Source organism: Gobius niger, assembly GCF_951799975.1.
Source record: "Gobius niger genome assembly, chromosome: 6".
Classification (NCBI taxonomy): domain Eukaryota; kingdom Metazoa; phylum Chordata; class Actinopteri; order Gobiiformes; family Gobiidae; genus Gobius; species Gobius niger.
In genome coordinates, this window is record NC_136857.1 from 11176598 (window position 1) to 11198761 (window position 22164).

Here is a 22164-nt window from a genome sequence, read left to right on the forward strand (position 1 = left end):
TGCATTTTTTTGCTGGGAAGACAATAGATGAGGTTAGCAAACTAAAGATGTATCCTGTTAGTATTCATATTTCAGAGCGGCTCTTTGCCTGTGGTGGTTTGGATTGTCAGCCTTGTGTTTGTGAAGACAGGGGTCAACAGTTAGCGCTGTGACCCTCCTAATACCAGGAAGATGCTTGCTGCTCGGCTTGGCATGACACAAGAGCGCAGCAGTGAGGACAGGTGGTCATTAAAAGTGGTGTAATCCGCTTCATGAATACCTCATGTGCAGCAGGACAGAGGGATGCTCAGGAAACACAGCAGACAGAAAGAGTCGAGGTGATGGTAGTAGGTCTGTTGAGATTATTTTGAGATTATTGTTTTGTTCTATTTTCCTGAAAACCTCATGATATACTTAAGGCAGTTATGCTATGAGGCTGATAATATGCACTTTAAACCCATTTCTCTTATTCATTAATTTTTCTGTTGATGGATCATTCTTTTTAAATAAATGACTAGAATTTCCAGAAATCTTTTATGAGATGGAACCTTATACAGTGCTTCACAGTGAAGAGGATTTGTTCTTCGGCACATTTATGCATCATTTACTGTCTCCAATATATGGACCAGAACTATAATATCCTTTTTTTTTTTTAGGATATGCTCATATAATTGCGAATACCATAAGTATAGGTGGTATTTGAGTTTCTTCAGCTCCTGCTAAATTAAAAAGATTGTGATTTTCTCTGACAAAACCTTGAGCTATAGGCGCAGTCTGCAGCCGCGCCTCAGAAGAGCGGATGTGTTAACAGTTTCAGGCTCAATGGAGGGAGAAATCCTCACAAAGGGAGGTGTACAAATATTGTGGGAAATCCGTGCACTCTTTAATATTTCATGAAGGGCCGCAATCTATTCATGGGACCTCATTCCTTTGGAGGGGCCCACATTCAGGCTCACTCTGCAGGCTCAATGGGCAGCTCTTAATTGAGTGCCCGGGCTTTCTTCGTCTCCCTGGCAGATTGTTCGCCACTCAAAGCCACAGCCTCTACGCCCTCCGCCTCTGCCTTGCTGGTGGTGCATGCGGGAGGGTAAGGAGAAAAAAAAAGTTAGGATTTAGGAGGGGTGAGCTGTTGTGGATCAAATATGATAATAGGCCAAGAAGGGTTGGTAGTAGTTCGAGACATGTGGGGGCAGGGGGCTAATTCGCAGGGTGGTAGAGAAGGGGGGGAATGGTCTCATGATGGGGGACTACAGTATTTATAGATAGGCGGATTGTGTTTTGAAAGTGATTTGTAAAGTTTACTCCTCAACATATGACAAAGTTAAGTTATCACATTAAAGAAGCTGTATGCCCTGAAGAAAGTCCCCTGGAGTTTGCCCTCCAGTGGACAACTTTAGTTCTTCTTCTTCTCTCTTTTTTGTTGCACAAACCACTAACCATAGCATAAGCATACACGCCAATAAAGTAAAAGGAATAACATGACACTCAAATTCATGACACTACATCTAGATAGAAATGAAACCTCAAATGAATGGAGAAATAGAAAATAATAAATAATAGAATTGAGTTACAATACAAAGAAAAAGTAAAGAATATTGCCACTGAATTTTCTCTTGCCGTGTTATGACATCACACGCATAAGTGGCGCAATGCCCATTTACTGTCATGACCCTGGTTCTAGAAACATCATCTCTAATTAACATTTTCTATGTCAAACTCATGATCTCATAAGTTGTTGCCATTTTCTGTCTCCTATGACCAATACGACCTTGTCAGTCGTAGTCCATGAAGATTTCAGAAGAACCAAAAATGTGTGCTCCATGCCAGCACTCAACTTCATCCATCCAAAGCCTCGTGTGGGCCTGTCCAGGCTGCAGGTGGAGGCCAGCTGGGCGAGTGACCCGTGGGCCTGGTCTCCTGTGGCCCTCAGCATCATCCAGACCTATGATCCCTTATTAAAGGTCATCCCGTTCCATCTAAGGGCCTGTAAGACACTGAGAGCAGCACTGACTCTCCTTCGGCGCCCCGATGTGTGTCCAACAGGCTTATGGTGGGATGGAGAAGGCCTGCTGAGATTGTGTCCCGCAGAGAATAAAATCCCAATGCGCTCAGGTTTAGCCACATGCGAGACACTGGAGTGAGGTGCAGTCATGGTGCCCCTGGTGGATCGTGGCAGAGGCATGCTAAATGGATTCACAGAGGAAGGGATTTGGGGCTTTGATAGGCCTCGGTGTGTTCCGGGCGGCCGAACCTCTCCACTTTGATGGATTGTTCTCATTTCTGGATTATCCCCAGATTGTGTTAGTGTATCCTGGATGTGATCGCATGCTGCACTGGTTTACTGAGGGTTTTGTAACACAACATTTGGTTTTCTGTAGCACCTGCAGTTCAGCTAAAGTCTACTCCATTTAGTGACCAAGATTAAAGCCTTTGTGGCTGGTGCTGTCCTTTGAACAGGTGTCTAACTAGCAGCAAAATGAAAGGCTGTTAAACCAATAGTTTTCTACTTGTTGTAAATTGTATAAAACAATAATGTTGCAAAGGTTCAACGAACCAAGTGCATTACAAATTCTGGCGTTTCATAGTTTCATCAGCTGCATTGTAAAAAGTTTTGCTTCATCAGCTTGGTATAAAATCCTTGGATCTTGTAATAAGCTTGCACTTTGCCAGTTAACCCAAACAAGTGCTGATGATTAAATTCAGTGACCTAATCCGTGGCGGCCCATGGGTTTAGGAGGAAGTGATTCAGGCACAGTCTAATCTATCCGGATATGGGACACTCCGCCGGGCCTTTGTATCTGCAGGTATTAACACCACAAGTGCCGCCTCAGACTGAGATGGGCTCTTGATTGGAGAGAGCGACTGGGCGATTTGATAAAACTGGAAGTGGGAGTTACTGAGGGGATTTATTCATTAGCACATAACTGGGGACAGCTTCAGTTTGCCATGACTGCATTCATGCTTGGGCAAGCCATGCAGAGAGAACCATAGTTACCTGCTCCATTGCTTTGACCTGGTGTAGGCCTAGTCTATAAATTAATTCCGCTAAGTGGCAGCACACAACCCCCATATTATTTATACTCCTGCTTTTGGACAAGGTGTCACTTAGATAAACACTGCGGAGGTTCATCTCATCTGGACCACAATAAGCCAAAGTGTGCCGCTCCCAATGGCTGCGCTGAACTTTAACCCGGCCGGGTCAGAGGGAGCATTTGTTCTGCCGTAATTGGACAGAAGGACCCTTTCGCTCTTCATTTAACCTTTGGGGTCCGAAAGCTTTCGGCTGTGGCTACCATAAAGCCCCTGGTACTGACCCAGTGTTTTCAAGCCTATCTTTACCACCCCCATCTCAGAGCTTTGAAAGGCGGAGAAAAGCTGAAGTGTGCTCGCCCCGCCAGACACAATGGCAGAGTTAGTGACCCCTGACCCCACGGCTGAGGCCTTTCTTCCAGGATCGTGATGGGCCTTTTGCTACGCTCGGTTATTGCTCCACAGCTTGGCAACAGAAAGAGAGTAAACACTTGTTAAGATTCTTCTTGTCCTTAGGTTCTTTTCTGTGCCGGCTTCAATATTTCTTTGGGGGGTGAGGTCTGTTTAAGGATGGACATCAGTTACGGCAAGTCTCTTGTGAAAGTCCAGCTACAGCTTCACAATCCATCTTCATGACAGCTCTTTGTCATTGGTCCAAACAAGACCCAAGTCATTGGAGCTAAATGTTGTATGTAAGTAAGTATAGGCAGATCTATTTGCACAAAGCTTGATAAGATTTACAACCATGTGTCTTTTGGTAGATGTACTGTTGTAAATGTAATGTGTTTGCAGTGCAAGTTACAAAATCAAAAGTACTTCTCATTTTACGATAAGTTTTACAAAATATCCCTGTCCTGTTTATTAACTCTTATTTTTGAAGTTGAATTCCAGAAACTTCAAGCCACTTTTCCCACTCTTCACTTTGACTTTAAATCCAACAAAATTGTGATTTTACAAGTACTTCCTTTCTTTAATCTTTCAAGTGCTTGCCTGAATCCTTGCCTATCATGTGAGTGTTACCGTGGAGACCCAGCCCCCTCTTGGCTGGGCCTGTGGTCACTGAGGGGTGGCTGTGGACCGCATGTGTCCAGATGCTGAGCATGCGGCACGGTCAGTGCAACATCCTGTGCAGGAGCCACAAACATATGGGCTAAAAGAAGAACTTTCTGGCCCTCTCCTTTGGGACAGAGGGCTATTGTCCTGGCCCTGCCCTCCATGCCACTTAATGGTGCAGAACAGCATTGTACAGTATTGTAAACTGCTCTCTGCTTCTTTTGGGCTGTCGGCCTCAATAGCTGGGCTCTCTCACTCAGTGGGTGTTTTAGTGCCCTCTGCTTTCATCCCTTTCTTGTGCCGCCTCATCCCTTTGCCACTTTTGCAGAGCTGCTCAGTGTAGTGTTGAGTGATGGTCTAATTGTCATGGAACAATTAAGCCATCTGATTTCTCCTCTCTCCTCTTGTCGAGTCTGCTTTGTTTTAAAGGGGAACTGCCGGAGTACATGAAAGGGCTGGAGGTCACTTCAATATCTGTCTAGCCCTAAATGTAAGGCCCTCCCCATGTGGCCTTAAATAACACAAAACCTCCCAGATGGGACTTCCTCCAAAACATACAACTCTTGCATTTTCTTTCTCATGACAAACACTTTGCCAATAATGTAACTTGTGTGCCAAGATGCATCCCAGCTTCCAATGGGCATTGAAAGTGATTTACAACCTCAGTCTAATAATCAAACCACTTCAGGACCTCCTACTTGTAGCCCCAATAAATCTGTCTCTTTCTCGAAGCCACTAAGAATTATGCTCCCTTTTAATAGACAGGTGACCCAAACAGCTGGGCCACAGCTTTCACTGAGATGCCATGTCTGCACACTTTTAGTCCTGCTGCTCCCTTTGTCAGTGTAATGTCACATCTGCACCCCTGTCTGCTGCTGCGCCCGTTGGTCTTTTCAGCCTCTTCTTTGCTCATACCTTCCGCTCCATTTCATACTGTCTGGGTCCCTCCCAACACGTGGCTGAGCGGCGTAGTGCTGCAACACCGCGGCTGCAGGTCTTTGGACTAATCCTGATTTCATTTGACACTCGACCAGTAACTCGGAAACTTTGCTTAGTTGGTTGTGTGATACAGTAGGTGGACACAAATCAAAGACAGTTTTATGTCTCTGCTTTGAGACCTCCATTGTACCCCACAGTGTTCACGTCACATGTCCTAAACTCCAACACCATAATGGTTTTGGACTTGCATTCAGAAAATTATCCGGAAAAAAATGTGCTTCCCTCTTTGCTAACAATGTGTCTAAATTTAAACTCTTTTCCCACTTATATTTTCTCCTCAATTTTTATGCTACATGAAAAACAAACATTATTCCACCAGATAATGTTAATCCCATGCAGACTTCACACATGTAAATTGAGATGCGGACTCTTAAATATTAGCTGGTTATGCCTTTAAGTGTAAATGAGATGCAAACTAGACAGGGTTGCATTAACATAACAGTTCTTTCAGATCATCCATTTCTTGGTTATATTCTTTATTTCATGTGAACTTTTTCCATGTTTTTATTTGTTCTAATATTAAATAAAAATCGAAATTTCTGTCCCAAAATTTTCAAAACCTAAAACCTCCATTTTGCTTGGTGTTTTTCTTTTCCTTTTTTTCCCCAGAAGCAGTGGCTAATGGTCTTACTGTGCGGCCTGAGTGGGACAGTGGTGTGGGCCACTGTGGTGCTAATGAGCAGAGAGGACGGCCGGGCATCGCCTCCCACACACACCGCTCTTTGTCTTTCCCTCTGCCCCCCATCATTACCCTAATGTGTCCCTCGCCTAAAAGGGCCGCTGCCAGTTTGGCAATAGGTTCACAGATGCAAATCCCTGCCCAGTGCTAATGGAGGTAAATGAAAATTAATTGATTCTCATTCAAAGGCCCTTTCAGTTGCCTGTTCTCCCTCCGTGTTTTCTTAATATGCAGACCCTGCCTCTGCAACAATACACACCCTTCACCTTGACGATTCACGCTCATGGCAGAACTGCTATTGCTATGCAGAACAAAGTACACAAAGACCAGTGAGTTTCTCAGTAAAAAAAAAAACCTAGATATGCATGAGACGTCTCATCTCCGGTGAGACTTCTGCTCATGGGTGTGGTGGCCTCTTAATCTGTTTGATGTTTTTTAGTATATTACCACAGGTCAAATCCCAAACTTTATTTGCATTTAGATGAATAGACATTCCATATGCAAACTGAGGAGAGACCATGCACATTAGATTTAAATAGGTCGTTTCACAAATGTAATCTTAAGGATTTTCTTGTCTCTGCTTGTGCCACACGCAGGCCTGTTTTAGTCTCTAAACCAGCTAATAAGAAAGAAAACTTACTTTATCTCAGAACTAAGTAGTGAAAGAGAGAAGGGGATGTTTGGAAGGGAATTTGTATGACGCTTTTCACATAACAGAAGTCACCCAAAGTGCTTCACACATGGTATTTTATTAATTCTCTCCAGAATGAGTTGTCACAGCTGCCCTTGGGGTAGACCATTGACAGTATATGGGGTAGACTGACAGAAGTGCGGCTGCACACATCTGCGCCAGTACACATAATGAAATTGATATCTCAAAATACATATTTTATTTTATTTTATTTATTTATTTATTTATTTATTTATTTATTTATTTATTTATTTATTTATTTATTTATTTATTTATTTATTTATTTATTGATTGATTGATTGATTGATTGATTGATTGATTGATTGATTGATTGATTGATTGATTGATTGATTGATTGATTGATTGATTTATTTATTTATTTATTTATTTATTTATTTATTTATTTTATTTTATTTTATTTTATTTTATTTTATTTTATTTTATTTTATTTTATTTTATTTTATTTTATTTTATTTTATTTTATTTTATTTTATTTTATTTTATTTTATTTTATTTTATTAAATAAAACTGAAAGTCCAAAAGAGGTCACTTTTTTGGCACACTATGGCAAACATGGGAAATATAGTTACAAATGCTTTCATCATCTTTATTTCACCTACATTACTTCACACTGAAGGAGACAGATTAAAAGCTCAGACTACTGATCATGTCACCTGTCATCATTTTTATTTGAAGGATTGATGCTTTGTACAAAATTCAAGATGGTTTCCTTTTAAAATTCTTCATGCTTCACTCGACTATCTTAAGTGCTAATGTGAGATTTGATAGGAGGCAGGTAGTGGGCCCCTGTCAACACCTCCTGATACCCTGTAATGAGCTCTGATGGATGGAGATGTCAGTTGGGGTTAGATAAGAAGTTTCGTCCCTCACTCCGTCTTTGCTGCTACTGCTTCAGGAGGTCCGGTTTGTTTACCAATCCATCGATCAGGCCTCTGTTGTGCCTTTGTGATTTACCAAACCTCACGTGCTCCTCTCTGCTCCAGTGTTGTAGTCCAGAAATCGTGGCGTAGTGAAACATTAACCACGTGCAGAAGAAGTGACAGTGATGGAGTGAGGCTGCAGGGAAGACACTGCTGTTACTTACCAATAGGACGATTGTTTGTGGCCTGTAAACTGCTCCCTGAGGTCAAGCCAAGGGTCACAGCGGACTCTGGGCATGGCTTTATCTGCAGGAAGGGACAGAAGCTCATTATGCTGATATATGAGCTGATATTAGCAAATATACAACCAGAGAACAAGGACTGAAATACAGTCAAAGGAAGTCTTTTGTAAGAGATAGGAAGATATTATGATATGATGATCAAATTAGCAACGTCCTTCCTTTTGTTTATTATGAAAAGTTTGTATAAAAGGGAAATATAGACTGTGGACCATTTGTAAGTTTCTGTGTGTTATCATCAGTTATTAAATAATATATAATGTGATAATTGTCCTTGCTGGATTTCTTTGCCCACAAACTATTGATCTGATTGTCTCCCTAATAAGGGCATTAGGTTTTTATGGCAGTCCCCAACCAGCTCATCTTAAACCCGTGTGATGGACTTGTGCATTTTACACAACAACTGGAAGGAATTGAGCTGGATTGAAGTAAAAATGTAGTTTGTGTTTGAGTTTGAGACTGTAATTGTTAGGGAATAAAATGCATCCTTAACAACAACAAAAAAGATGAACAAAACAATATATTGTAATGAAATGAATGATTTTTTTTTTTTGGTTGCTCACATTCAAAGCATCACTCTACACATAAGACCCAAATCATTACAACCAAAAAAAGGTTGGGCTTTTACTATGTCAAGAAACACATTCTATTACAGTATAACTGTTATGCAATTCTCAATTTGACAAATTCATTACATATTCATAAAATAGCAAAATGAACCTAATAACACATGTAATTAATAACATGATAATTAATTATATCCCATTTCATTGCTTTTTTAAATTTTGACAGAGGATTTATTAATTTAAGTTTATCACTAAGGTCATTCCATAATTTCACTCCGACTAAAACAGTAATATTCATTAAACTTAAGTATTTTTAGTCTTCTCTCAAATGTTAATAGAAAGTGTTTAAAATTTGCACAACCAATTAAATACATATTTTAAAACACAAATTGCAAATCTAATCGCAATCCGAAACAAAATTACAAAATTGAAATTACGTGTGAAAGTGTGCTGCCCTAAATGTATGGTGTGAGGTCTTCAAGGACAAGTCTTACAGCGAAAAGGAGGAAAAGCAGCAGTAGTGGAATAACTTTTACCTTTTGAACTTTGTCCCTTTATACCAAACACAAGAAACCATTGCTTTGTGTTTTAGAAAATGTGGGAATTTCGTCTGTGTTGGCCACTTGTTGCTTTTATACTGAACATAGGCCTTGAAGGTATGTTGTAAAATTTATTGCGGGCAGTGAAAATTGTGCACATGTTGTTTATCTCACGAGTGAAAAACATCCCGACCTCCCAGGAAGTGCCTTTCATATAAAACTGAACCACATTCACTGGCTTTAGCCAATGACAGATAGCTTTACATCATTCGACCGACCATACCGTGAGACCACTCAATTTAACAAGCAAAAATGTACAAAAATGCACCCCTCCCCAATCCCATTCTCTAAACATCCAGCGACAAAGTTCACAAATACAAAATGGCACAAAACCCGACACGTTTCAGAATCGCAAACCAATCAAACCCAATAAAACGAAACAAAGCCGGGCCAGGTTTTTGAGTAGCCTATGAAAGAGGACGAGAGATGGTCCTACAATGAATGCCGGTGAAAGGAGGGCCATTTGCTAAGCTATCATTCATGAGCTATGGGTCCCATGCCTGTACAAGCTTGCTCCCAGCTCCCAACACTTGTTGCCATTATGACACACTGGCAGAGAGAAGCCTCTGTAGTCCCGGGGATCAATTCAGCCCCTGACAACACCACAGTGAACCAGGGTGCCATTTGTTCTTAAGGAACCCCCCCAAAGCCGCTCTCCCCATCTGTCAGGGGGCCCCGATGTGTGAATGTGAGTGGGTGGGGAAGGGGGAGTGAGCGAGGAGGTTAATCAAGATTTGGATGCAGACCTTTTTTGGGAAGAGGGAGGAGGTCCAGCGTAGTGGAGGAGTGAGAGAATGTGTGGCAGGGGAGTCATTATGCTGATTTCCCCTTTTTCTCTTTAAGACATTAGAAGAATACCTCCTTTTTTAGGCGCCGCACAGCCTCTGCCACCTAAGCTGCCAACTTTTATGCAGCGGCAAGGGTGGTCAGCGCGGCAGAAATCTGGGAATCAGGTCAATTATGGTTGGTGGCTTGCTGATAAGACAGAAAGAGAGCGAGCAGAAGAAAGGGGGGAAAGACGCAGGAGTGCTGTTTTTTGGAAACCATTTGCCTGAATGCCGCTGGGTGACCACAGTTAGCATGGCCCGACCTGACCGCCTGTTTTGTCAGCCCCTCTGTTGATGCTCTTAACTAGATCTGTTCTCACCAGACCTCCTTCTTGAGTGCCACATAACCTCCAGTCATGGGTGTGTTCCCCCGGCTCGCTTCACACGCATCCCAACACACCTGCGAATTCTCCAACCATCTTTGTTTTCTATTTGCCATTGAGGCCGACAAACTTCTACAGCTATTTGTCCTTTTTCTTAATGAAGCAACCTGAAGGGTCCCTTTCAAACGCTTCCGCCCATGAGCCACCTCAAAGCCCCAGCTCCTGCTCAGTTCACACGTCTATGGCCCTTAAAACCAACCGGGCACTATGTCCCGCTGACCGCTGCCTTTACATTGGGGTTCATGTTGGTTTTTAGCTCACAATGAGGCGAGTGCTGACCCCTTGCCCTTGGCACTGACCTGTTCTCTTCCAGGGGTTAGTGCCTGAGACAGATGTGGGTAAACTTCCCCTGGGAACAACAGAGCGGGGCCCACTTCATAAAGAGCTCCCTCGTCTTGAAGAAACTCGACCTTAGAATGCGAGGTGCTTCTAATTGGGCAAATGTATAGGCTATGCAGTTTAAATAGTCCCTGGACAACTTTCAAAAGCACAATAGATATCAGTGAAGAAGTGGAAGACGCCTCAAAGGATCGTGGCGCTCCTACGTTCTAATTGGAGATATGAATGTGTAATGAGCAACATGATCTCTTAGTAGACAAGATATTCACACACGATTACTTTGAATGAGGCTTTTGCGTTCAATGCGTATTCGTGAGCAGTAAAAATTGACCATAAACTAAGAATTACCATATGATACATTATGTATTTTTGCGACTGGTAAATATTCAACTTGTTGTTATGGTTTATAATGGACCATTATGCGCCTGCTCCTATACTGAGTGTTTGTGCATTCCTCCAGTAGGGGTCAGTAATAGCTTGAGGGTTTGATGTGCTACGATTGAGTTCAGTGTTTCTCAACTGAGGAATCCACCTTCAGCTATTTCAACAAGCCACAACGACCTAAATAAAACCACTATTTCAATTATAAAGTTTGTAGTTTTGCTTCATTTCATATATTTATTATCAATATACAGTATTTTATTATAAACGTCTTTTGATTCTAGCACTGATCATAGGCCTGACTATCAACATAATTTCTCACAACCAACTGGGAATTGTCTCACGGTCAATATGTAATCTTTTGTATGCTTCATTTTGCACAATGTATATTTCCACAATTAAATTGCGGTTTGTATTACTCTTTCCATGATTTGAAGAGATTTCAGAATCCCTATAGTGTTTATTACGTATTGTAGTGGCCCCCATTTGAAACTTTTGCAGAGATGTGGAGAGTAAAACTCCACACACAAAGGCTAGGTGGGACATGTTTAGTGCTAACCACTGCACCCCAAATGTGTATGTGATAAATGTTTTGTTCTTGTGTTGCCTGGGGTTTCAGTGTTCATGTTTGTAGTCATTTTTAAATTTCAGTGAACTGCTGGTCCACATTTAGGTGGCACTAGTCTGCTTCGAAGTGGAGTAAGTAATAAAGAGAAATATCATCAGGGTGAAATACCAGGGGACAGACACTGTCTGGGAAAGGTAATAACAGTCTGTTTAAATCACCGCCAATGGGACAGAGCCTTTCTCTGGCTCTCAGCACAGGAATGGTGCTGTCTCTGCCTGACTGAAAGTGTGGCTGTGAGAGTGTCCCGTAACTGAGCCTTCATCTTCTTCCTGTGGCCAAAAAGTCATAAATGTCTTGTTCCTATTGTGTGAGAGCCGCGGTGGACATTGTCCCTGCAGCTTTGCTCACCAGTGGCCAATAAGAGGAACATGCTCTCCTATCGAGCAGCAGTCTAGCATTCCTGGCATTTCAGTCGGCCGTCTGCCATAAGGTTAAAGAGACAGGGCCGCTCTGCTCTGCTCTGGTCCCGTCTCCATCAGGTGCTTGTGGACGTCTCCAAAAAGGAATTCTATTGTTCACCGCTGGAGCGGGCTGACAGGTCGTCAGGCTTTGTTTTGATCTGATATTTAAACTAGATCCAAAATAATTAAATGTGTGAAGATTTAAAAAAAAAAAAGATTTCACAATATAACCACAAATTCAAGTTAATGTCTTTTGTACAAGGTAAAAATTACTGTTGATTATCCTAGTATCAGGTAATGATACTCAGGGTCAGCTCTCGCCACATCATGGTAGCAGAATGAAATGTCTTAAGAAAGAAGAGTGTTTTTATTTCGAGCTCAGCTTCACAATCATCCAGCAGAGCCAGCCAATATTCAACAATCTGTTTTTGTTTCCCAAAATAGCTTCACAGACAGATAGGCACTCATTACAGAGCTATTTTTGACAAAGATCCTAACTTTTTTTCTGCTCAAATTACACCCCAGAATTTAATATCTTCCATCACTGGGGTTCCTTCCTGCCCCGGTCGCCTCAGCTCCAGATTAAATTAGACCTTAGAGGAGAGCCATGAGCCCCCAGTGAGTTACAGTGACCAAGGAGTGACTGGAGGGCAGCAGACGGCAGGGCTGTGCACTGAAGGCATCTGCCTCATCAACAGTGCAGTGGGAGTCCTGCACTGGGTGTTATGAGGAAACATTTTTTCCCTGAGACACCTGGGGCGCTCCGGTCTCCTAACCAGTCTCATGCCCTTAGGTCTGTAATGAAATCTAACTGACAGTCTAACATATTTCATTTTTTCATTAAAGGGGAAGGAAGTTTTGATATATTAGACGCTCAAAGTCTTGTTTCCGTTTTTTCTGATTTGCACCTTTGGAGAACAAAAATAAATGTGAGTTTTCAACATTTATATTTCCTTTTTATCATAATGGGATGTGACTATTGTTTATTTCTTTTTCATTTAATTGAAAAAGCAGTAAAAAAGGGGTAGCAAGTGGAGATTCAGCAACGTTAGCCCTATTTTGTGCATTGCCACGGCAGATTATACAAGTATATAAATAATTGCGTCTCTATATATACTTTATTACATTAGAACAGCTATTGCATCATTGGAAACCATTGATGCAATACAAGATCGCAATCATTTTGAAGGAGAAAATCTACGAGCAACATTAACTCTTACTTGTGGCCATAAACTAAAATGTTAAGGGGCAAACAGTGTGTCTGTGTGTAAGTGATCCCCCGGGCCTGGTCTTGATTTAAAGTCTCGTTACTGGCCGATTATTAGACTTAATCTAGTAAAGAGGAGCGTGACATGGCGATCACCCTGCAGCCCTGTGAGACAGTGAGGGAATTCATCCTGCCAACAGCCATATACTCCTCCGCTCACTGCCCCTCTCTGTTCTCCAGCGGAGCCCATTCAAACATCACCTGAGGGCACTTGGCTGGCAGGTATCGCACCCCAGCCAGTGATGTGAGAGAGTGGGATGTTCCGGTGATGACAGAGCACCAGGTCACCCACCGAGTAGAAGGCTGGGTCAGGGACGGATGGGGTGCCCCGGGGCCGGAGAGGTTTGGAGGAGTGGACAGATGCGGTGAGGTGCGGACTTGCGGAAGGGGATCCCAGCAGCACAGGAAGGCTTTGAACCGGAGGGATGCAGGTGGAATGTGCTTAGTCAGCAGGTCACGGTTTCATCCCCCTTAAGGGCCAAAAAAGCCTGGAGAGTCTAACTAATGCTAATTGTGCTTGAATTGGTGGTCCGTGACTGAGATTTACCAGTCATCATGACCAATCCATTGTCTGAACCCATTCACTTTGATGTGATAAATCAAGCGCATGGGTGTTGAGGAGTCTGCTTTCAAAGTTATACTAAATCACAAGTTAAACGCGGAAAGCTAAAAGGTGGACTGGGTGTAGCCCTTGATGTGACGCAGGTGCAGAGCTTTGAATATCACTGCGGTCCTTGATGTCCACCTTAGTTCACACAATGCAGCTCGGGATCTGAAGGGTCAATAAAGTAGATGATGTTCCTGCGCCAGAGAAAGAAGAAATAAATTACATCAAAGCTTTCAGGAAAACAGCATATAATAGGTTAATGTGGCTATAGCAGTAATTTGGAAGTTGCTTGTAAGTGTCTTAAAACGGTGGTGGATGAATTAACAGCCTAGTCATCAGATATAAATCATATCAAATTAGTTGAAGAAACAAGTATTGGCCTCCTGAAGTGTTAACCTCTTAACTCCCACCTGAACATGTTTTCTCCTGTTCTCCAAATTCTCCAAATCTAAAAGCTTCTTTAAAATAGCGACAAAAAACGAGAAGAAAATGAGGACGTAAATTGACAAAAATGACAAAAATCCAGCAAAAAAGTGACAAAAATCCAGCAAAAAAGTGACAAAAATCCAGCAAAAAAGTGACAAAATTCAGCAAAAAAGTGACAAAAATCCAGCAAAAAAGTGACAAAAGAGCAGTAAAAGATGTGACAAAACAGCAACAAAAAAGTGACAATAATCCAACAAAAAAGTGGCAATAATCCAGAAAAAAAGTGACCAAAATCCAGAAAAAAGTGACATAAAAAAGTGACAAAAACACATAAAATAAAAAGGAAATAAAAATAAAAAGGAAATAAAAAGTGACGACAATGGCAAGAGGAGAGAATGCATTTGGTTTTGGCGGGTGGTAAGAGGTTAATACAATATATTTCAAATATCGCAAAAGAACAAAATTCAATCTTGACAAGAACAAATATATTTTGAATTAAGCAAATGTATAGAACTTAAGTGCTGTTTCTCTACATTGAAGGCCTCTTTGTGCCTGAGCAAATACATCTAATGGATAATTGTTGGTGAAAACTTGTCATGTTCTTTTTCATGAATTATATTTTGTTGACAAAACAACGCAGGAGCTAGGGACCAGACAAGTACTAAAATGTGTAAAAAACAAAAAAATGACTTCACATGGAAGTTTTAACACTGTGAGATGTGAATTCCTCTGTAAAGGCTGTTGTGTAGATACAGAGGTGTTTAATAAGAACGTGGATCCTGGGTCCGGCCTGTGGAATCTGTCGGGAGGCACCCCCTGTGTTTATCATATGGGACCGCAGTGGCACCAGACCTATGACCCCTGAGGCTGAGATACGCCTCTGCAAACCCTGCATCACACAAATACCAAACAACAGATTCCACACACAGTGCCATTATTAAAGAAAAGCAAAAATAATAAATCACCCCTTTAATAATACAGAACATGAATAATGGAAAACATTGCACTGCTGCAAACTGAAAAATACAACAACACTATTTTAAATGCAGTATTTAACGGGTCCTTTTTGTAAGGACACAATTTTACATTTAATAATATTGAAAATGGAACATACTGCAAGTTTGAGAGTAATGTCAAAAAAACTACAACATGCTTCCCTTGTACTACAACTGCACGATCTCATCATTATACTGTAAAATTAACCAGTCTCACAATGGTCTTAGCCAACAAAACAACCCAGCTCTTGGTGAATTCTGCTTCACAAGCAGCCTGCCTACAGCCGGTGTATTATTCCTCTCTGTCTGTCGGTTTTGATCTCAGTCCTGATAAGAGTCTAATTTGCATAATTTGCATAAAGTGGCTAAAACTTACCAACCTTTCCATAATTGTTTTGTCCTCTGTTTGCTCAGCAGTGATGTCATCAGCACAGACGCTCAGGAACTTGTTTGCTGAGCTCCAGTTTGATCTACAGAGGTTCATTGTGGGACAACAGAGGCCTGATCAAGTCATGTTTTACAGTTTATTGAAAGTATTTCAATGTTTGAATATTTGCCTGCGGTGTGACCACTGCCTTGTCCTCTGTCTCTATGACCCAGTCACCCACCGCAGATCAAGGTCCCGGGGCCCTGGACTGTCGCTCTGTCCCCGTGGCCTATAGTCTCCCGCAAGCCTCCAGGTGGGCGCTGCTAATGAGCCACAGCCGCGGCTCCAGCATTGGGCCTCTTCTTCCCAGGGTTGGAGGGGGCCACGGTGGGGGCACAGAGGGTCTGCCGGCTGGGTCAGGACCAGGCAGGGGGCATGGTGGGGCTGGGACAAGGCAAAGGGAAACCCATATAGAGGCTAAATTTCACTGTTCTTGGGCTTATAAATGGCTGTGAGTGTGGGAAGATGGAGTAAGGAGAAAGGTTGTGCCACATGGCGTATGTGTCTTTGATACTGTGTTTATTGTAATGACACAGTAGTCCACTTGTGTAGCCGCGGGATGAATAGCCAGGCGGTAGGTATAGTGTCAGATATGCGCATGTAAACAGAGCCTCCTTCATGTACAATGCAGTGACTAATGGCAGTGTTTGTCAGATGCTGCCAGCCCCTGCTTTTGTTTCCTACGCCTTTTGAAGTGATTGATACACAATGTTTTCAAAGACGCAAATAGTCTCCTCTGCAATGTTTGGCCCAAAATAAAACGTATAAAGGCAATAGTAGAAACTGCAGACTCCACATCAGAGGCAGTAGGAAGGGTGGCCGTGTTTGGGGTTGAGGCTTGTCTTTGATCACGGGATGACGATCAAGATAACCACAAACATGTTGTAAACTTGGCCTCATTAGCCTATCTGATCCCAGCGCTGATACTACACACATTCACCTGCTTTCACGCTCTATGACAGCGGCTGACTGTGGCCAGGGCAATTCTGTTTGGCCTGCTGCTACACTTCAGATATTTACATTAGTTACATTAGCTTGGTCACACTTTGTCATTATTGTGTCTATCCATTTCCATCCATCTTCCTCTGCTCATCCGTTGTCCATTGTCCCTGTTGGTCTCTCTTCATGTGGGGCTTCTGACATGTTACCAGGGACCTGTTTGCCCTACAAGAGGCACAAAGGCTCTGACAACATAGCTCCAAGTATCTGCTTGACAGAGCATGTTTATTGTATAGTAAACGTACACCTGTTTACAGTTTCAGTCTACAAACAATCCTCCTTTCACCTCCTTCCACATATAACTTACATTTAGCATAAATTGTGAAGTGAGTTATTTATATGTCATAGTTCTTGAACCACAGTTGTAGGTCTGCAAGTTATGGATCTGGAGCTCCTGTCTCTCTACAGCCTTTTTGAAATTTTCCAACATTTGTACAGAAGCGTGTAGAAGAAAATGTTATTACCGTCTTGGCAACACAACTTATACCTGTATATAAAAAGTAATCGCTCCCATATATCTCTCTGAAACAAGTCATTAACAAGGCGCTGCTCAAAACTTATAGGGCTTTTTATCACACTTTTAACCCTCTGATCTGTATTCATAACCCTATAGTATTTGAACTTCTGAGCCACGGCGGTGTATTAAAGTCCATTATCTGCTCCAGTCGGTGGTTGGCCATCTGCCAGAGCCGGCTCATCCTGGGAATGAGCTGTGTGAATGGGGCAGATTACAGCTCTGGGCTCCCTAACCTCCTTTAACGCACTGAAAAAGGGAGTTAGTTTTAGTGGCGTTGCGCGTGTTGGGTCTCCCGCGGTGCTGGTCACTCAGGCTTCTTCATGAGTTCACGCCAATGCCATAATGGCCTCTTTGTCAATGCCTGAACAGGGTCATCCCGCTCTTCCACCGGCCAATAAACCGCCGCATTCTCCACCTTTTCTTATGATTTTGTTTAGCTCGCGGGCCCCAAACAAAAGTGCCAAGATGCCTATTCTTCACTGGAAAACGAAGAAAGGATTAATTTGCATTGATTTTGGGCCTTCCATAAAAGCAGTCATTTTTTTGTGCCGAAATCCCAAAAAGCAGTGCATTTCTCGAGCAAAGAATGGGATCAATGGTACTATTAAATATGCCTATCAAGGAGACACATCACAAATGTGTGGCTTTTGTGTTCTATTAGTTTGGAGAATTTTCCACATGGTCTCCAGACACAGAGGCTGACTTTTGTGTCGCTTTTGGCCAAATTGAGACACATCAGTCTAAATTTAGCTAATTCGAAAAGATCTGGGACAGTCCTGATCCATCAAACCTGCTTCACGATTGTTAAAGAAGCGTCAATTGCTCCTTTCTCAGCCTTGTGTTCACGTTTAGGTTTAATTCAAGAGCACTCGCCGCAGCGTGTGAAAAAACATGTCTGCTTCTAAAGTGCTGTTTGCAATGGATTAGACACAAGCTCAATTTAAGCCAAAAGGAGGAAAGAGGCTGATTTTCTGCCTGGTTTTTCGGTTGGAGAAGTTGATTATTTACAATGACGCCAACATTTCACAAACAAAATGCAGGAGTCAGGAAGGACAAGAGCCGATTTGTGAGTGTCAGGATGGCGCTTGTTTGAAAAGTAATGGATGCGGTAAGTTCTAAATCAATGCCCGATGAGCTCAGACCTTCGAGGTGACAGGTTGTGCGAGATAGTGGTATGTGTCCCGTACACAAACAATATAGGAAATTATTTTTTCACATATATGTCAAAGTCACACAACAACAGAAAACATGTCGACTATAACACATTAAAAGATGCCTATGGACATGCATTTAAAGTGCCGCAGTGTTTTTGTAAAGGTCTTTCTTTGTTTTTTACCAGACCATACCAGAATAAAATGTTTAGTATTAAGACAGAGCTGTCACGATAATACCTACACTGCAAAAAGTAAATATCAAGCATTGGCTTAAATGACTTGAATTGAGGAAATGTATCTTGTTTTGAGCGGTTTTCACTCATTTAGACACTTTTCCTGATCGGACCAAGTTTACTTTGCTTGTTTGAGGACATTTCAGACCAGTTCTAATGTAAATCTCGCTTGAAATAAGAAAGTAACATTGCCAATGAGATAAGAACAATTTTCTTACCCCATTGGCAAAGAAAATTACCTGAAATAAGGAGGAAATGTATTGAAATGAGTCAGAAACATCTCAGAACAAGTGAAATAATCTAGGACAAATGCCCAAGAACTTCTTAACTAGTCAAAACAACAAAAAATGTGATTATTATGCTCAAATTGAGATGTTTATACTGTCTGGTTAATTACTTTTTGCAGCGTATATCAACTTCTTGTTAAATAAATAACAGATAAACGATAAATATTTGGGCTCAATATTTATCGGCTGTACATTTAGTAACTGAAGCAACTTGGATTACATTATATTTTATGTTTATTGCAGCTTTTACATATGTGATTATTGATTACTTTCCTTTCCATGCCTTAGAGTTGACAGTATCTTTAGTCAAAAATATCATTTATCGTGATATTTTCCTGCCTAAATATATCAGCTTCTAGTTTGCTATTATGACAGGCCAATATAAAGGCACTAATTATAATGCGCAGGCCATAGTAGTACTAATAGTAGCGTTATAACATGGTTCTCAACTGGTGTTGCTTTGGGGCCCACCTTCAACCAGCTATGACAAGCTGTGGTCCCCAAAGCGCGACTCAATTCAGCTCAACTGTAATTGTGGTTAGTGCTTTTAACTCACAACTAGAAAGCCTGAAGTTTGATTCCCGGTTCCTTTCTGTGTGGACTTTCCCCATGTCTACGTATGTTTCCTCCAGGTACGCCGGTTTCCCCCACATCTAATAAAAACATGCACAAAAATAGAGTAAATAAAGACCACAACCCACTTTTGGTTCTGACTCCATCACTGTTTACATCATTTGTAAAGGCAGTATGACACTAACAACATTATTAGTGTTGGCTGTAATGTAGTGGCAAATCACACAACTGAAAACTCGCACATGCTTTAAAATACCGCAATGCTTTTGGGCCAAATCATCCATTTAAAAGTGTTTTTGAGACCTCCTTATGCCTTTTGACTTCATTGCTTAGTGACTTCATTGCCTCACGTGCCAGACGTGGAACAATCCTGGCCGTAAGTTACAAACAGAAATCAAAGTTACTCTGATAGATTCATGGAGCTGCTCTTCAGCGCTAAGTCAATTTCACATTCCTGCACGTTTGATCTTTTGTCTTGTAGTGACCACCCTCTGTTTTCAGATGTGGCCAGCCTGCGGTGGGACCGGGGGGTTGTCCCGTGAGCGCGAGGGGCTCATATCTGTCACTGTGCATTCCTCTGTGCGGCCATGATATAAATGAAGTGCTGTGGTGTGCCGCGAGGCCGGCATGGTCAGTCTCTGTAATGTAATTATGTAGACAGTCTCTCAGATCTATTAGTTTCAACTGTTTCACCAGCACCCCTCCCAAACCAAGACCCATTCAGACCAGTGTAGAGGGAAAGGGGGGGCACTGAAGTCATCTGAAAGGACCTCCTCTATATTCATTGTGCTCTTTGTCTTTGCAGCCGTGTTATTAGCCAAAGAATTGAGTTACAGCGCGCCACTGATGATGAAAAGCAACGGGATTTTACAGTTTCAGGTGGAGAGTGATACTTAACGCGCGTCGGGAAAAACAAATCAAATTTAATGACAATCCCACTTAACTGTCTATTCTTTGTGAGGCTTTGATGACGCCTGCATTAAGACCTTTTCAAAGGGTTATGTTGGTTGTGATGCCAGGTCATTAATCACCTGGCTGCGGCATTGTGAAAGAACATTTCCAAACATTCATCTTGCCCTATAGGTCTATTGTAGAGAGCAAAGATTTTATGATCGCACAATGTCTGAACTCGTCGTAACATATTTACTGTAAAATATTTTTTGGTTAACCTCTTAACCACCACCTGAACCGAGGACATTTTCTCCAGTTTGGCTTTACCCAAATCTAAAAGGTTACAGGCTCTAGGCCAGTATAACGCCTCATTTGAAAGCGAGGACCGACAAAACTAATCTGAACTCATCTTTTTCTTGCGCTGTTGCCATGCAGTCGCAAACCTTTTTGACATTACTTTTAAAGAGGGGGTATCTTCTGTTGGTCTGTAACTGCAGTAAATTAGAATAACTGCCTTGTATAAAATTGCTCTCTCAAAATGGCTGTAGCGAATGTCTTGAAATAGGCCTCTGTCTCTTTAAGAACCTCTGACCCTTTCCGACACGTCCCCTCCACACTCTGTCTGTGGCATCAGTGGGGAGGGGGTTCTGCTGAGGAGCAGAGGTTGGTTACTCGGCTGGTGACGAAAGCTCGGAGGCGTCTCCAGGAGGTGGGGGCGTTCCTAGGAGGACTCAGGCAAACCTATCCCTAAAATGGCCGCCATCAGAGTTTTTACAGATTACTCAAAACTACGTGAATGTGCCAAGGCAACACTTCAGGCATGTTTTTAATGAGGGAATGACATGATAACATGATGGAAAGCTTGAAAAAGTCGATTTTGCATAATACCCCCCCTTTAATTATTTTTCTGTTGCTCTTTTGTGGCTTTTTTTGTTTCATAGTTGTCTTTTTTCCCCCACTTTTTTGTCACTTTTCTGTTTCTTTTTTGTGACGTTTTCGTTGCTCTTGTGTCGCATTTTTGTTGCTACTTTGACGCTTTTTTCATGAAGCTTTTCGATTTGGGTAAAGCCAAACTGAAAAAGAGCTCGGTTCAGGTGGGGGTTAAAGGGACTAGGTGCAAGTTGGTCATTTTATACTCACTACTGCCGCCTCAGGTCACACGTGTAACTGCACCTTTATTAAGCTTGTGCATGACAACTGTTTGAGTGACAGTGCAGGATTTTAGAGGCAGTTGTGGTGAACAGGTCTGAGCTCATTCTACACATTAGGACATGGCTGGAACATGTACGGGGAGGAAAATACTTAGTTTTAACATTTTTAAACTCGGTATAGTACCTTTAAGAGGTTTTAATGCTCTTCTTATGACTGATATGTAAAGATGTCCCCAATCCCATTCATGTAGCTGAACCGTTTTATCATCAAAACTGTATACTCAGAAAGTACCAAAGCATACTGTTGTTCAAATACAGTAGGTTTGAAGCAGTATGTTTTCATTTCTTTTCTTGGAGTAAATATAGGAGTAGTATTGTCGAAGTTATTACCGATAAGTACAACATCATATTCTATCTAAGTCATTTTAAATCTCTAGCAAACACAACTTTCTTGTACTAGTTATATTCTGCTATACTATGGTTTGTACTAGTTTCCCCAAAATTTGCAAATCAGGCTCTTTTTTAGACATGACGATAATTGAGCACAGTCTAAAGAGTTAAATAATTTCACTTAAAAACTACTTAACAAGCTGGCCATGAAAACCTTCTGTAGTGCCAAAGTCCGGATAAAAGTGCAGATCGCATTAGTCTTGTAGTTTGAAATCACATCCCTCACAGATTTGCCCGGGAATCAAATTAAGGGTCCCCAGCAATTTCCCCAAATTCGATTTAGGTCTTTGTGTTTACCTAATCTCTGGCACTCACAGAGACACCAGTGAAAACGTCCCGATGCGTCAGTGCACAACTTTAAAAGCCTTTCCCGTGGCATTGCCGTCTAGTGACCCATTCTAAATCACCTATATCATTGGGGAACTGCGCCGTATAAAGGAGTTCATTGGGCC